This window comes from Polypterus senegalus, chromosome 11 (genome assembly GCF_016835505.1).
Source record: "Polypterus senegalus isolate Bchr_013 chromosome 11, ASM1683550v1, whole genome shotgun sequence".
Classification (NCBI taxonomy): domain Eukaryota; kingdom Metazoa; phylum Chordata; class Cladistia; order Polypteriformes; family Polypteridae; genus Polypterus; species Polypterus senegalus.
The window spans coordinates 569,031-576,166 of record NC_053164.1 but is presented as its reverse complement, the minus strand read 5'-3'; the positions used below and the strand labels follow the sequence as shown (position 1 = coordinate 576,166).

General features: G+C 39.4%; 1 long non-coding RNA gene across 1 annotated transcript in view; it reads left to right on the top strand.

Annotated features, from left to right (window-relative positions):
• The window catches only part of LOC120538642, a 17,277-nt gene extending 14,070 nt beyond the window's left edge, over positions 1–3,207 (top strand). Inside the window, exon 3 of the long non-coding RNA XR_005635487.1 lies at positions 3,197–3,207. This is a non-coding gene — a long non-coding RNA (uncharacterized LOC120538642). The remainder of the gene's footprint in view (positions 1–3,196) is intronic.
• The last annotated feature ends 3,929 nt before the right edge of the window (positions 3,208–7,136 follow it).

Genomic DNA, 7,136 nt, shown 5'->3' with positions numbered 1-7,136 from the left:
TGCTTCTGTGGCACCAGACACTTCTTCCCAGGAAAGTGAGGAAAACATCAAGGAGGATGACCCAACTTGGCAGAGGTAGGCGACCAGTCTGAACCCCATTAATTTCTGTCTGTTAAAGTTACAAACTTCTGTCAATGTTAGATGTCAATGTGTCTGTATTTGAATTCTTTTTTTAGACCTCAGCAGGCCTTCACAAGTACTGTGAGGGTCCAAAAATGGAGAAGCATGGCCTGTATCAAAAATTTCCTGAAAACACTCGGCTGATTTCTGGTTTCAAGGACCACCTCATTAATATGCTCCATGTCCCCAATTGCCAACAGGAGGTGTGGATTTACATTCAATAAATTGGTGTTTCTTTATTTAATATGATCCCAATGTTCACACATGCTTAACTGATTGATTCTTTGTTTTAAGGTGGACAATGTCGCAAGATACCTAAAATATGTGCAGCCAGATGACATGGAGCCAACTTTCGACTTCTTATTTGACTCAGAAAAAGGGAAAGGAGTTCCTTAAGAAGTTAAAAGATGCTGAGATGGCTCCATCAACACGCCTGAATTATATCAAGTGCATGATCCGATTTGTAAAGCACTTACAGGTGTGTCTTGAATATATAAAGGAGGACCAACATCTGCCGCAAAAGTGCCAGGACTATTTGAACTTCTTGAACATGGCAAGAAAGCCAATTTCTCGTGAGCTGAGTAAGGCAGAAGTCGGGAAGAAATATTCAAGGTTAACCAAAGGATCAAGAAACATAAGATTGCCAGAAAATTTTGAAAGCAGCTAAGCCAAAGTCCCTGGAACTATTTGGCAATCTTTTAGGAGGCTTGGAGATCAGCAAGCAGGAAATGACCTTATGTAAATATTACTTCCAGGAGTGGTTGAGGGCATGAGAGTAACAGAGTGGCTTGACAGACAACCAGCCTCAAAGTCATCGCCGTAAGGGATCACAAAACGGCAGCTACACAAGTGGCCACTATTGCCATTTCTATGGAGGAAGAAGCTGTAAGTATAACTGCATAAATTGCTATCCTGAATGTCAGCTTGTCATGTGCACAATTGATCACGTCCTTCCTTACTCTTGCAGTGGATGGATATATACTTCAAAAACATTCGTCCGGTCTGGCAATAAAAGGATGTTGTAGACGATGACAGGTTCTTCTTGTCAGTCAAAGGAGGACCTATTAATAGCGGCACTAGCGATGTGCAGCGGCTGCACGATATGTACGTGAAATTGTTATTGAATTAAAAATAGCACCATTTTTCTTCTCTCCCCTTGTAAAACTGTTTTTGTAATAAATGCCCATGCACTTTGTTTTTCAGGTTTAAAGTTCCCAACACTACCAGCACTGAGGTCAGGAAAGCTGTGGAGACCTTTGCTGGTATTAATTTCACAAGCGAACAAAAACGCAACCTGGCAAACTACCTTGCCCATACAACTGAGGTTGCAGAAAGTCGCTATCGTGGCCGGGACAATGCAGTAGTAGCTAATACTATTGACATTGTCCAGACTTATTTAGGATCCTCCAGCTCTTGTGAGGAACTGGCAGAAACACCTGGTACAAGCAGGACTATTGGCAAGAAAGCAATTAAAAAAGATGTCGACTTTGCTCTATTCACATCAATCTTCCCGGTGTCCACTGAAGGCCAGCCTCCTACAAAGAAGATGAGGAAGGAGGCTGGTTTCGGTGAGGACCGATCTTGCTATGATCAGTGGAGAGCCTGCCAGTACATAGAAAGACAAAAAACACATTTTGTGTGAGTATTGCACTGTGATTGGATTGATCTTTGAATTTTGTTTTGCATGATTTATAATGTGTAGAAAAAAGTAAGAGAATTAAAACAGTCTGTCTTTTTTTTTTTTAGCTATGTACCGTTGCACCAAACCATCCCTGGAAACATTTCAACGGAAAATTGAGAGGCAGGGATGGGAGTCCAATTGTCCAAAGGCAGGGGAGATCGTCAGCCTTTGGAAACCTGCCTCCAAAAATGAAGTCGAAGAAGACCGCAAAATTTCCAGGACGGTGCAACATCTGAGGTGGAGGGGGCTCCATATAAAAGACTTTGGCAGTGAGAAAGGATTTGGTAAGAAATGTTTTTTTTTTAATTTTGAAATAAAATAAAAATCTGTGTTTAGTGCTTTAACACAGCTGTTTTATGTCATGTTTTTTTGCAGGAGTGTTTGCAACCCGAAGATTTTCAAAAGGAGACATAGTTTGTGATTACCATGGGCAGGTAGTCACAAAAGGAGGAGGATTAAGGCTAGTGCATAGCAAAACGGACGAGATGGGCTGTGTCTTCTTTTATAAAAGTGGGGACACAATTATGGCGATTGATGCACAGACCCATCCATGTCAGTGTCATCCTGACGTTGACATCATTGGACGCCGCATAAACCATTCAAGAAAACGCTTTAATCTGAAGCCGGTACTGTGCAGAATCTCCGTACACGGAAAATTAACGGACACCATCCTTCTGCGGGCCATAAAGGACATTAACATTGAAGATGAGCTTAAATTTGACTACGGGGTCAACCGGAAGTCTTTTCGTGGTGAAGGCTACGACCTAACCTGGCTTGATGATTAGCCTCCGGTAAGAGTCTGTTTTGTTAAATTCTGTGTATTACACATTTCTATGTATTAGCTAGTTTAACACATCATAAAATTTGTTTTTGATACATGCCGACATCCTCCTAGTATTAAGTTTCAAACAGCAATTACAACAAACCACAGCACAGAAACGGCACTAGTTTGACTTGATAATTTAATAGACAATTTGGGTTTAGAATTATCAATTTCTTCAGAGATCAATCTGTACTAATCCTGCTATTCTCTCTTTTTTCTCTGTTTTAGGGATCTGCACCAGCACCACCAAACCAAGACACAATGAAGATCTTTCAGACGCTGGATTGTGTTTTCTATTAATTTTTTTCGACCTTTTAAAGGCATTTTATACAAAAATGTATTTTATAAATAAAAATAAGTCCTTTGTAAATGATTTTGTTAATGATTTTTGATACAAAATAAATTTATTCATATTTATGACTTTTGTGTTTTTGTTACTGTTTTCAAGGTAGAAGTGAAAAGGGCCAGGATATCGCACAGAAAATTTGGGATTGAAAGCAGGGTTGTGGATTGCCTGGACCGGATTAGAGTTCACCCCACAACATATCCCTTATTGATAAACTACCTTAAAGAGAGAGAGGTCATTTTTTCCATCAACAAGCCTTCTGCCATTTTTAATGCTCCGGCCATACCTTCAGTGGCTCCTCCAGCTGCTTCAGTGTCCATTGAGACTACTGCTTCTGTGGCACCAGACAGCTCTTCTCAAGAAAGTGTGGAAAACATTGAGGAGGATGACCCAACTTGGCAGAGGTAGGTGACCAGACTGAACCCCATTAATTTCTGTCTGTTAAAGTTACAAACTTCTGTCAATGTTAGATGTCAATGTGTCTGGATTTGAATTCTTTTTTAGACCTCAGCAGGCCTTCACAAGTACTGTAAGGGTCTAAATGGAGAAGCACAGCCTGTACCAGAAATTTCCAGAAAACACTCATCTGATTTCTGGTTTTAAGGACCACCTCATTAATATGCTTCATGTCCAACTGCCAACAGGAGGTGAAGATTTACATTCAATAAATTGGTGTTTATTTAATATGATCCCAATGCTCACAAATGCTTAACTTGTTGATTCTTTGTTTAAGGTGGACAATGTCGCCAGATGGTTAAAGTATGTCCAGCCAGATGACATCGAACCAACTTTGGACTTCTTACTTAATTCAGAAAAGGGAAAGGAGTTCCTTAAAAAATTAAAAGATGCACAGATGGCTCCATCAACACGCCTCAACTATGTCAAGTGCATGATCAGATTTGTTAAGCACTTGCAGTTTTGTCTGGATTACGTAAAGGAAGACCAACTTCTGCCCCAAAAATGTCAAGACTACTTAAACTTCTTAAACATGGCCAGAAAGCCAATTGCACGGGAGCTTAGCAAGGCAGAAGTTGGGAAGAAATATTCCAGACTAACAAAAGGATCGCGAAACATAAGATTGCCAGAAGATTTTGCAAGTAGCAAAGCCAAAGTTCCTGGAACTATTCGGCAATCTTTTAGGAGGCATGGACATCACAAAACAGGAAATGACCTTCTTTAAGTATTACTTGGAGGAAAACATAATGCTAGGTCACTTTCAGCATCCAGGAGTGGTTGAGGGCATCATAGTGACTGAGCAGTGGGACCGACAAGATGCCCCAACCTACCCAAAAGTCATTGCTGTAAAAGATCACAAAACCGCAGCTACACAGGTGGCCACAATTGCCATTTCAATGGAGGAAGAGGCTGCAAGTATAACTACATAAATGGCTATCATGACTGACAGCTTGGCTTTTTTTCACAATTAACCATTTCCTTCCTTTCTACTACAGTGGATGGAAATGTACTTTGTGTGTTAAAATGGCTGTTTTATGTAATCTTGTTTTCTTGCAGGAGTGGTTGTGACCCGCAATTTCTCCAAAGGAGACATAGCTTGTGACTACCGTGGGGAGTCACAAAGGTAGAGGGGCTGCGTCTTCTATAAAACACAGGGCCCTTCAGACAACGGATGAAGGCAGGAACCTCAGCTGTCCATGAGACCAAATTCATCAGATCCCTTCCGTGAAGATGAAAACTAAATTGGTTTTGGTTAGGAATATTAATGTTAGGTAGAATGTGGTCTTTTGGCCTTGTAACACCCTTATATATGCACATTTTTTTCTGTCCTCCTGGCCAGCAGATCTTATCTTGATTTTTTATTGATCTGTTCCCGAATTATTGCTGAATCTTAAATAGTTTTTTCTTGTATTTTTTCTTCAACTGTCTAAAAACACATTTATACAAAAAATGTGATTTATCAATGCTTTAGTTTATGCTTTTTGATACCAAATAAATTCTATGCTCAGACTTATGACTTGTGTTTTTGTTATAGTGTTTTCACTTTTACACATATTGTTTAAAGAACCAATTTGATGTCCAGTTTAAAAACCATGATGTCGAGCACCAGGCTAAGTTGAGGTTTATTTCAAAATGTTCATAAACAAAATAATTGTCTTTACCAATGACACATTATGATAACGAATTTAAATTTGGAAATATTTGCCAAAAACTTTGCTCTTATTTGTATTGATACAGACTTATGGGTGTTAATGCATGGATGAGCAAAATAATGAAATAAAAGCCTAATACAAAACTTGCATATCAAAATGTTCAGCAGGATCTCCCGAGTGCATTGATCACTGATCCATTGCAGTGGAACCATTCAGTCACGGGAGATTGAGCAAAAACTGGTCTGTAATGTCCTTAGATGTCCAGGGCTGCATGTGCACTACTATGAATATATGAACAGGTGTCTACCCATTGGCCATATATGGAAACAGGGTTGCATAGCGCAAAATTGTGAAAAAAAGCCTAAAAATGCATATCAAAATGAAGATGAGGATGTCCCCAATTGATCTCTCACCCATTGCTGAGGAAGCTGTAGTTTAAGAGATAAATATCAAAAATTGACCTCAATTTCTCATGCACGCAAGTGTAGAAATATTTACAGATTAGACAAAAATGTGGTTCAGAATTCACCAAATTGGTCCCTATGCGATACCGTTGCCCAGCAACCCATTATGTCTGCCTCTACCTCGGATTTAGATAAGGATGTGCCAACCTTTCCCCTCGATGGGGCTGTGCAGTACAGCCAGATTTATGTAGAACATTAGAAAATGCTCAAATCTGCTCCAACAGTCCACAATTTAGTATTAAAATGAAGGACTATCCTTGCAGATTCAGAAACTGGGTGTTTTATTACCCCAGGTTCTGCTGGGACAGAGATACTGTATGGAAAATGAAAAACAGCACACATGTGGCATTTCACGTCTGAGTCAAGTATTGACTAATCAGAAATCCGAAGATGTCCCTGTACTCAATGCTGGGGGGACAAATGAAGCATCACCCCGTCTGCCCCTCTGCCCTAAGTCTCACAAACTTACAAAAACTGTACAGGTTTACCGAACACTACCGGAAACAGTGAAAAACCCTGCAAAAAATGTGAGCGTACGTGCATTTAGGTACACCATCCCACCCATTTTTCCATTTAGCCATGATGGTCCACTTTTGGCCCCAGTGGTCTATGCAGCATTTGCGATGTATACTCTAAAAAAGTCTAATAAATATATTATTTCGAACAAATTTCTATACCATGTGAAAGAGCGTGCAAAAATATGGCACAAAGAAAAAATTTAGGGAATCCACTTTCTCCCCTTCTATTTAACATAGGAGTTGATCCTCCGATAGACACACTGGAGAAAGAAAGGTAAGGTACATACCTAGGCTCCAACAAGATCACAACATTAGCCTTGGCAGATGACCGTGTTATATTAAGTAACTCATGGAATGATGTTTGGAAATATTAAAGAACTCTAAGAACAGAAACACTGGCCTTAAAATACAACTAACAAAATGAAAAGATTTCTTCTACACATGAAAGAAGACAAAAATAACAAAAACGTCAGAATTCTTACAAATCAATGGAAGAGAAATTCAGATTTCCTCAAAACCACCAGTTGAATATCAAGGAATATTTATGTACCCTATAAAAAAGAATACATTAGGAAATATACAAACCCGACTTACAAATTGGATAACTAAAATCATGAAAGCCCCTCTCAAACCATTTCAAAAATTTGCTTTATTAAACCAAATTTGCTCTCCCCAAACCAAACTATGCAATGACAAACACAAAAATGAACATTAATCTCCTCAAAAGACTTGACAGAAGTATAAGTGCCGCTAACGGTACTCATTACTCAAGTACCAAAGATGTAGGACTAAGTATTATAAAATTAGAAGCCATCATTCTAAAAATGATTCTGTGGAACTTAGGCAAAATAAAAATGTCTGAAGATGCAATTCTAATGAATTCAGCAAATCATCTGAACATCAACCAAAGCAATAGGTTTCTAACCATGGGCTTACAGGCACAAGATCATGGAGATCACCACCGGTGTGGCCAGGAGGGTCCAAGAAACAGCAGCCACAAGATCCTGTAATGACATTGACAAGAGCACCGTGGTCGTCTACCTGGCCTACAGTAATGCTACTGCAGAGAAGCATTA